Below are 11,259 nucleotides of genomic sequence, written 5' to 3'. Positions count from 1 at the left end.
GAACTACAATTTTTTATAAGACGATGGTACAAATTTTTGTTATATGTTTTATTCGTACAATTAGACTGGAACTTTTCAGACAGAGTTTTTTTTTTAAATCGATTATTGGTTTTTGGTTCGCTACGGAATAAATGTTTTCGGAAATGTTCTTAAGTAATAAAGGGGTTTTATTTTTGTAAAATTTTCTCACGTGATCAATGTAGCATCCCGGATTCGGTCTAAACTTTTAGGCCAGGTGTGGGGTGTAAATTGTAACAAATTGATAATTTTATTATCATTCCTTTTAATTTGTATCCACATATAAGTACTATTGTGACATTTACTACTAGAAATGTCTAAATCAATGTAAAGTCTATAATGCCACCAAGTCAATAAATATAATTTCCAAATAATTATATGCAATATTCGCTTCAGGGAATACGTCAAAATATTCAAATGTCCAAAAATCTATAAATAGAAAACTTTGAAAGTGAACCTTATTTTCCAGGTGTACAACAGGAAAATAACCAATGACTTTTCTTACATAAGTTTTCTCTCTTGCAAGTTCTCATCAGTAATATTTTACCACATAATTTTAATTGAGAACTTATTCTGAATATTGTAGAGTTATACTCACAGTTTTTAAAAAAACTTGCAACTTTAAGTGCATCCAACCATAATAAGCTTTAGTTAAAATTATCATATTCTATCGCTCATAAGTAGATCTTTCACAATCAAATATTTTGCTTTCAATCCTTTAATAGGGATGATGACAAAAGAATATTACAATAAATATAAATTAATAACCCAATCCCCTTTTTTATTCATATAAAATATAACATTTTCCTCATTCACAATCTCAATATGAGATCCATTACAAATATCATTTTAAAAGTAATGCATTAAATCACAAATTTTGTGCTTTTTAGATATTGATATATTAGCTCTTCTAAAGCTTTCAACTAATTGTTTACTATCAAATATTGGAATAATATTTATTTGTTTTATTACCAAAAAAATAAATATTTTCTATCTGTAATGATAAAATTCATTACTACATTTTCATATCCTTCCTCAAAGAATCTTAACAAAAATAAAATATTTGGGTATACGCCACATATGTGGCCAATAATATTTCATATCACATTAATAACATAAGTTATCTTTACCCTTTGAAGAGTTATCTTGAGAACTCTCATTGTTCTTTTATTTATTATTATCTTCCCACTTTTAGTGATCCGTAATTATATCTTTTATTTTCTTTATGTTATTCACTTCAGGGAATGCAACAAATCTAGTAGGACGAACTTATAAACATCCCAATAGATTCTTAATTTCATAATCACCATCGCAAACATGTATGAAATTTCAAATCAAAATCGATCTATTCATGATTATTTTCCAACTATAATAAATATAATATAATAAATAAAACATGGTAAAATATACCTGAAGATCTTTAACATCATTGTCATCACCTTGACTATTATCACGAGTACAAATCTATACTTTACCCATGCTTGTAAAATAAATCAAAGATTGGGAATAAAAACCATAATCCATTCTGAGATTGAATCTTTCAACATCTCAAAGAGAAATTGTAAGGGTGAAAGTTTAAGGTGAAAAAGGATTTGATCTGTGGGACGACTTCGAAAGATTTTGAAAAAATATAGAGAATTATCATGCTGATAACGTGTTATAAAATAAAGAGAGATATAGAGAATAAAGAATAAAGAAAATATAAAAGCAACAGAGAACAAAGAAAATATAAAAGCAACAGAGAATGTGCTTTATTAATCAAAGGGATGATTTACAATACTTCATCAGAGTCTCTATTTATAGGCAGAAGAAGTATAAAAGAAGTAGAGATCTAATTCTAATAACTATTAGAACTTAAAGTATATCAAAACTTTATCTTTATCATGATGGACATTCACTTAATAAGATATTTATAATATATCGTTGACTATCTGTAATTTTAAAGTTGGTAGTTTTATAGTAGATAGATAAATTGATATATTTTCAAAGCAAACTGCATATAAAGCAAAGGGGATTGAGTTATGTCGCAATTGCAGGCGAGTATGAGATAGTTACATCTTTTTCTATAAATGGATGAATTATTTTACTCGCGACGATCAAGGCAAGAAGAGTAAGTCATTATTTGCTCGCTTTTCCATATGAAGCATTTGTTTGTGTTTTTTCATTATTGCAGTATGAATAGAAAGCAATTGTTGGTCTTGTTAATGAAAAGAGTGACAGCATTTGTTATTGAGGAAGTTCCAAGTCATTTACCACTTAATTCCAAAAGAAAAGACTAGGTAAGTGACTCAATGGTTTTTTGATCCCATCAATCAATTTCCCCTTCGTCCTCGTTTTCTCCGTCATCGCTTTGGGCCACTACAATTATATGCTTCCTCTTTTCATACTTTAGGGTCGATATAACATTTTGAAATTTTAAATTTATCAAGCCTTCAAAAATGTTACCATTTTAAAATACATCCTTTAATATTTTTAATTGTTTTGTTTCAATAATTAATTCTTTTTAAAAATAAAGTTAATAAAATTTAATAAGTTAAAAAATAATTATAAAAGAAAATTTATATTATTAAATATATATGTGCAAGATAGATATCATTACATTCATAAAAATATGTAAATATTTTTAATAATATAAAATATAAAAAAATATTGAAATTAAATAAAAATTACATTTTAAAATTAAGGAAAATATTTTATATACAATTAGCAGAGTTTTTAGACTTCATAAGCATGATTAGGGGTGGACAAATGTCCTACAGGAGTATAGTAAAATATTAAAAAAAAACATACAATGTCATTTTGTTAAGGATGCTTGTGGAATAAAAAATACACTGCCAAGTTAATGCTTTTTTATTTGGAATATTATTTAGTACATTATCAATAGAGTTTTTAGACTCCACAAGTAAGGTCAGAAGATTGACAAGTGTTCTCTAGGGATATAGTAAAATATTAAAAAAATAAAAGAATTTATTTGGTTTACTGCCAGTGAAGTTTTTAAACTCTACAAATAAAATCAAAGGATTAACAAATTTTTAGACCACTCATACAATTATTATTTCCTACCAAATTTTCCCCCAAGTATTTTGCTGGAAGCTAATCTCTATTTTTAGAAAAATCATCATTTGATTAGTTTTTCTTTCACTATTTATTTTAACTTTCATTTTTTTTATTAAAAAGTTAATAGTAAACATGTGTCCATAAACATAATTTTTTATGGATCAAGCTAATCCATCATCAACCATAAAACATTTAAATCAAATCAACTTAAATTAAAATATTTTTACCAATTACTTAATTTGATTTATGTTTTATTAATTATTTAATATCATTTACATACCACATCTTTATTCATCTCATAATTTGTAACACTCTAAACCCAACCTAGACGTTATGGCCAAATCTGGTGACGTCACATGGAATGAAATTTGAAAACGAATTTATCATGTTAAAACCTCTTCCGTTTATTAGATTCTATTTATCTTTTGACATTATTTTAGATGTCGATACTCTTTGCAATTTGTTTGTGAAGATTGTAAAAATTGTTGGTTCGAGCAATGTGGTCTAGCTAATTACATATAATGCTGCAAATTATAAAATCGTTAGGAAATTGTGTAATGAGAAGTATCCTAACATCTTTCGGTCACCATATCCAACACCTTTTATCAATTTAATTTTGAAGGATGTTGGTAAAACATCTCATGTTAAGAGTTTAGTTTAACGTGCTTCTTCTATTACAGTTTTTGTGTATAATCACAAACGGACTTTGGGTTGGTTGTCATCTTAGTGAAAAACTCTTTGCTACTACTTTTGTAACACCCCTATACCCGGTTCGATCCAAGGAACCTGATATAGGAATATTAAATGTGGTGCCAAAGTGATTTTGGCTGATCACTAATATATTTGAACATTTAAAAATAAAATTAAGTTTTCATAACTTACTTTTTTGTACCTACTACTTGGAACACACTTGATCTTCCTAAGTACGTGCCATTTTATTCAAAATTTTGAAACATACCCTCTTAGCACTTGGAGATGTGATGAGATGGATGCTCACAATCTCAATTACAACTCTTCAAAATCATTGTACCTAATCTACACACAGAAAACAAAACTATACGCTGAGTAAAAACTCAGTGGTATTTTTATAATTCGAATAATTAAAGATAAGAAATTACAAAATATACAATTGAAATATAAACACATATAAATATTTAATTTTTACAACGATCATATCATATTTCATTTATTTCACAAATATCTCAATTCTCATACTTACTCTATAAATAGCTTTTCACAATTCATTTCACATTTCATTATACAATTGCATTATTCATTCCATAATTATTTCTTGAGTACATAACTCATATACTCCATATATTTGCAACATATTTCACATTATATTATCAATTCACTATTTCACTTCCATTTCTCATACCATACCATTTCAATATCAATCATAAAAATTTATTATTCATTTACCCCTATTAACACAACTCGGACTCGAACGGATACACGGATCCAACCAAAACGCGCGACCTCACACACGGGCGTGTGGTTGGCCATGTGGCACAAGTTAGTAAATCCCTTAAATGGCACACGGCCTAGCACATGGGCATGTGACTTGGTCGTGTTGCATAAGTCAGTATACCTTATAGGTTTGGCACGGCCTAGTACACGGCCTGGCACACGGGCGTGTATAGCCACTTCGAAGGGCACACAGGCTAGACACACGAGCGTTTGGTCGGTCGTGTGACCCAAGTCAGTATGTATACCCTGTTTTCACACGGTCTGGGACGCGGACGTGTCTGGAGCCATGTGAGGCACACGGCCTGTTCACACAGGCGTGTGACCCTTATATGTTTGAAATTTTATAAGTTTTCCAAAATTTTCGTATGTTATCAGTTTAGTCTCGAACCACTTCTAAAGCTTGTTTAAGGCCTTGTAGGCCCTTTTCAGGGACAGTATGATTGTATTAAATGGTTTATGAGAATGAATGTTTTATGTTTGATAAATGTGTGCTATATGTTGTGAATTGATAGGAAATACCTCATAACCCTATTCTGATGGTGAATACGGGTGAGGGGTGTTACAGCCTCTATAGCCTGCCCATGTAGGCCCACACGCCCAGATTGGCCTTAGCCCGTGTGGTTCACACGGCCTAGCCCAAATTTTCACACGCCCGTGTGGGCCAACATGCCCGTGTGGCCTACATGGCCCAAATCAGTCTAGCTCGTATGTCACACACGGTCGTGTCTTGCATACACGACCTGGCTTCGTCTATCACACGCCTATTTTATGGCACACGGCCTACCACATGAGCGACCACACGCCCGTGTGGCGTCGATAGTGGGGTTTTTAGCTTTCGTAGAAACCCCGTTTTTTGTATTTTCGGGTACACACCTGATATCAAATTAATGCGAAACCACTCTCGAGCCTTCTAAAGCCTAAATATTGTCAAAACAACACTCAATTTCAATAACAACTTCGAAACATTAACGGAAAGATTCCACGAATATGAACTCACCACATCAATAACGTATTCGCAAACTTACCAGTAACGAACAGGAATCTTTAACGCTCAAACCATTGCAAGAGCACCCCCGAAATCTTAACCTTCACCTAATCCATGAGAACCAACACAAACCCATTTTAGAAAACTATTCACGACACAAAAAGGTAGATGGAAACAATTACTTACCAACGTGCGTACACAACAGTTGTACAAAGAGGAAACAATTTGGAAAATCGAAAAAGATGAGCAATAAAAACAAAAAAAATTCGGTAGGGAAAGAAGAAGCAAAACGTCAAAAGATGGAGAAAATTCGAGAAATTGAAAATAGAAAATAAAAATAAAAATAAAATCACAATTATCCCCAAAATCCTTCAATTAACTCCCACTAAACCAACTATATCTCAACCAACATAGAATTTTGATTCCACCGAAACTCTCTCCATTAATAGAGTAAAAATAATCTCTCATGCTTGCACAAGGATTCAAACAACAGACCTTCAACACACCAACTCCTATCTTAACCACCAGACCAGTAGGTCTATTCTAATATGGTTCTACAAATAATCAAATATAAGCCCACTAGGCAAGAATAGGGCTAAAGTAAAAAAAAAACCAAAATTTGTCAAAGCTAAGGCTTGAACTTGGGACTTCTCACACATACCCAGAGTACATAACCACTAAAGCAGACACATAGTTGTATCATATTTTAACAAAAACCAAAAATGAGAATTTTGGGGCTTTATAACTCTATCCTTTAAAAGAAATTTTCAGCCTTGAAATTTACCTGATCAGAATAGATGAGGACACTATTAACGCATCGTATCCTCAGACTCCCACGTGGCCTCCTCAGTGCTATGATTCCGCCACAACACCTTTACTAAAGGGATGGACTTTTTCTGAAGAACTTTTACATTGCAATCCAGAATCTGAAACGGCTCATCCTCAAAGGTCAGATCTGGCCTAACCTCAATCTCCTCAACAGGGACAATATGAGATGGATCAGAGCGGTAATGCCTCAACATCGAGACGTGGAATACGTCATGAATATGGTCTAGCTCTTGAGGTAACTCCAACTGATAAACGATCGGTCCCACTCGCTTCAGAATTCGGTAAGCCCCAAAAAACCTAGAGCTCAACTTGCCCTTGCGACCGAATCTCAGGACCTTCTTCTATGGCAAGACCTTAAGAAACACGAGGTCCCCCACAGAATACTCAATCTCACGTCTCTTTAAATCAGCATAAGACTTCTACCTGTCAGAAGCTGCCTTCAGATGATACCTAATCAGCCAAACTTTATCTTCAATCTCGGAAACCAGCTCAGAACCCAACACGCAACATTGGCCCAGCTCAGTCCAACACAAAGGAGTACGGCACTTACGATCATACAGAGCATCGTAAGGTGACATCTGAATACTCAACTAAAAACTGTTATTGTAGGCGAACTCAGCTAATGACAGATAATCCTCCCAATTACCTCAAAATTTGATAACACAGTTCCTCAGCATATCCTCTAGTATCTGAATCACCCTCTCAGATTGACCATTGGTCTAAAGATGGAACACAGTACTGAAGTCCAATCTTAAACCCAGAGCCTCATGTAACTTTTTCCAGAATCGAGACATGAAGTGAGGATCCCTATAAAAAATGATCGAGATCGGTACCCCATGTAGTCTCACTATCTCAGAGATGTAGAACTTCGCCAACTTTTAAAGAGAGAAGTCAGTCCTAACCGGAATGAAGTGCGCGGACCTAGTCAATCGATCTACGATGACCAAAACAAAATTCTTCTTAGTGGGTGTCAAGGGCAACCCACTAATAAAGTCCATCGTTACTTGCTCCCACTTCCATAGTGGAATCTTAACCGGCTGTAACAAACCTGAAGGTAACTAAAGATATCGTGCCACAAAATCAGTAACCTCACGCTTCAATCCCGGCCACCAGTACAGTTCTCAAAGATCTTGGTACTTCTTATTCCCACCAGGATGCATAGCATAAAGGCTACTATGCACATCTCTCAAAATAGATTGTCTCAGATCAGTATCATTCGGTACACAAATCTGACCACAAAAATAGAGTACCTCATCACTGTTCAACCTAAAGTATATAGTGCTGCCACTCTCAACCTAATGGAAACGTAAACTTAGAGACTTATCCCTCAACTATTTATCTCGGATCTGCTCAATCCAAGTCGGCTTAAGTTGCAACTCGGCCAAAAGATTCTCATCGTTGAACAGACTAAGTTGAGCTAACATCGCTCTCAGATTAGTCATCACCTTACGGCTCAACGCATCAGCCACCATATTGGCCTTGCTAGGATGGTACTCGATAGTACAGTTATAGTCCTTGAGCAGCTTAATCCATCTACGCTGCCTAAGATTCAACTCCTTTTGAGTCAAGAGGTACTTAAGGCTTTTGTGATCAGTGTAGATGATGCACTTCTCACCATACAAATAGTGCCTCCAAATTTTCAAGGCAAAAACTACAATAGCCAATTCCAAATCATGTGTCGGATACTTTGTCTTATGCGTCTTGAGCTAATGAGACACATATGCCACAACTTTACCATCCTACATTAACGCACAACCCAATCCAACATGTGATGTGTCACTATACACTACAAACTCCTTTCTAGATTCAGGTTGTATCAGAATAGGAGCCTCAGTCAGAATAGTCTTGAGCTTCTCAAAGCTTGTTTGCTACGCATCAATCCAGACAAATGGTATACCCTTACATAACAGCTTAGTTAAGGGCACTGCAATCAGTGAGAAACCTTCCACAAACTGCCTATAATAACTCACCAAACCTAGAAATTTGCGGATCTCAGACATATTCTTTGGTTGTTTCCAATCCAGCATAGCCTCAATCTTTCAAGAATCAACTCAAATCCCCTCTGCAGAAACTACGTGCCCCAGAAAAGTGACTTCACAATGCCAGAACTCATACTTACTGAATTTAGCGTAGAGTTACTTCTCACGTAGAATCTGAAACACTACTCTAAGATGATCATTATGCTCTTCCTCAGTCTTAGAGTATACCAAGATGTCGTCGATAAACACTATGATGAACTGATCTAGATAGGTCTAAAACACATGGTTCATCAGATCCATAAATGCAGCCGGTGCATTCGTCAACCTAAAAGGCATAACTAGGAATTTGTAATGCCCATAAAGAGTCCTGAAAATAGTCTTATGAATATCCTCACCCTTAACTCTGAGCTGATGACACCCTGAATAGAGATCTATCTTAAAAATACTGAAACCTCACGAAACTGATCAAATAAGTCATCGATCCTCGAAAGTGGATGCTTATTCTTAATAACAGCTTGTTCAGCTGTCGATAATCAATACACATCCTCATGGTCCCATCCTTCTTCTTAACAAATAGGACCGATGGTCCCTACGGAGACACACTCGAACGGATGAAACCACAGTCCAACAACTTCTGAAGTTGAGCCTTAAGCTCTACAACCTCCTTCGGTGTCATTCAATAAGGGGCGATAGACACCAGAGTTGTACCAAGAAGAAGCTCAATCCCAAATTCCACTTCCTAATTCTGAGGTAAACCTAGTAACTCTTCAAGAAAGACGTCTGGAAAATCCGTTACAATTCTGATGTCTTTTACAATAGAGTCCCCAGAAATGGAAACACTAATATAGGCTAAGAACGCCTCACATCCCTTACGAACCAGTTTCTCAGCCACCAGTGTAAAAATCACATTTGTCAAACAATTTCGACGTTCCCCAATCATTACTACCTCATTATCCTCCTCAGTTTTCAAAACAACCCTCTTAGTCGCACAATCAAAACTGGCACGGTGCTTGACCAACTAGTCCATACCTAGAATCAGGTCGAACTCTCCAAATGGAAACTCCATTAGATTAGCCAGAAACATCGATCCTTGAACCTCAAGCTGAAAATCTCTATACAATTTGCTACCTCGAATAGGTTGCCCCAACGAACTCAGTACAATGACCTCACTCGTAGTGCTCTTAACCGATAACCTTAGATTTTTAAAAATAGCACAGGCTATGAAGGAATGAGTAGATCCTATGTCTATCAGATCAAAATAGAGTACATCAAAAATTAAGAATGTACCGGTAATGACGTCTGAATCATCTCTGTCCTCTCGACGATGAGCAGCATAAACAAGAGCAAGTTGCCTCGCCTCAGTCTGTCCAGCACCTCTGCCCGGTGCTCTCTGTCTACTGCCCATACCATTACCATTCCTAGCCTGACCACGGCCTCTCGGTGGCTGCTGAACTACTCTCTGTGGTTGTGCAGTACCAGAACCCGGAGCTTGCATCTGATCAGCCCTCAGTGGACACTCCCGAATACAGTGCTCTAATGACCCACACCTCAAACATGCCTCCTCCAACACTCACTTTGATGGTGTCTACCACAATCCCTACACAGTTGCAAACTAGTAGAAGCAATAGGGGGCCAGCTTTAATTGACCCATCAGTCTTGGCCTTTTTCTTAAGCCTCTGTACCGAACTCGAGGGCTTCAAATCCTTCTTGTTCTTACCCCTCTCATGGTCTCTGTTCTGGTGCTCAGCGCGCTTAACATCCTCGATAATCTTCACTTTCTCTACCAGTACAGCAAATTCTCGCTCCCTCTGTGGAGTAATCAACACCCTCAAATTATCCCTAAGGCCATCCTCAAATCGGATACATCTCTCATATTCAGTTGCCACCATACCTTGCGCATAGCGACTCAGTTTCAAAAATTCGACTCATACTCGACCACTGATCAGTCTTCCTGAGTGAGATTTAGAAACTTGCATCTACGAGCATCAATGTAACTTGCTCCCATATACTTTCCTTGGAAGGTAGACTTAAAGAACTCCCAAAATAGACTATCAGGCTATGTGCCCTACTTAACGGTTAGCCACCACTAATAGGTCTTATCGTGAAGCAATGAGACTGCACCCTTTAATTTCTGCTCAGGGGAACAGTCCAGATCGTCTATAATCCTCTCTGTGGCCTTCAACTAGTACTCAGCCACATTAGGGGCAGCTCCAATGACACCCCTAAAAAGTTCTGCTTCATTAGACCGAACTCGTTCCATAACTGAACCTCAGTCCCCAAATCCAGTATTGGGCCCAACGACCCTCTAGAGTATCATTAACATAGCCTAGGACAATATGTCGACCCCAGCCATGTGATCCTGAGTCCCAGTCTCAATAATAGGTGACACGGATGTCTCACTCGTGTCCAAGTTTGGCATGCTACCCAGAGAAGAAGACTCAGCTCAAGCCCCTCTACGGCCTCTACCACGGCCTCGAGTACCACGTCCACGGATACCCCGTACATTCATTTCTAATCGAATTCATCTGTATTATGAATTTTATGAATCAGTTACAGTTCCAGTATTTATTAACAGATGTTTTATGGAAAGCAGTATCATAAATTCAGATTTTGTTTTTCGCAAGTATAGTCTTTAGCAGTTTCAGCTTCACTACAGTTTCAATATACACTAACTAGAGTGTTTCAGAATAGACTATCTATAATAGTTTATCAAAATACTTACAGAATCGGCGCCGAAAACTTGATGTACCACATTCTCAGTCATATCATTTCAAATCATTGGAAAATCAGTTCTTAAAAAAAAGTTTTAAAACCCAAAATCCACAGGTAAGTTTTGCAACTTGACCTTGATACCACTAAATGTAACACCCCAAACCCGACCTAGATGTTATGGTTGAATATGGTGATGTCACATGGAATGAA

The sequence above is a fragment of the Gossypium hirsutum genome, chromosome A02, assembly GCF_007990345.1.
Source record: "Gossypium hirsutum isolate 1008001.06 chromosome A02, Gossypium_hirsutum_v2.1, whole genome shotgun sequence".
NCBI classification, from domain to species: Eukaryota; Viridiplantae; Streptophyta; class Magnoliopsida; order Malvales; family Malvaceae; genus Gossypium; species Gossypium hirsutum.
This window is presented reverse-complemented; position numbering follows the sequence as displayed.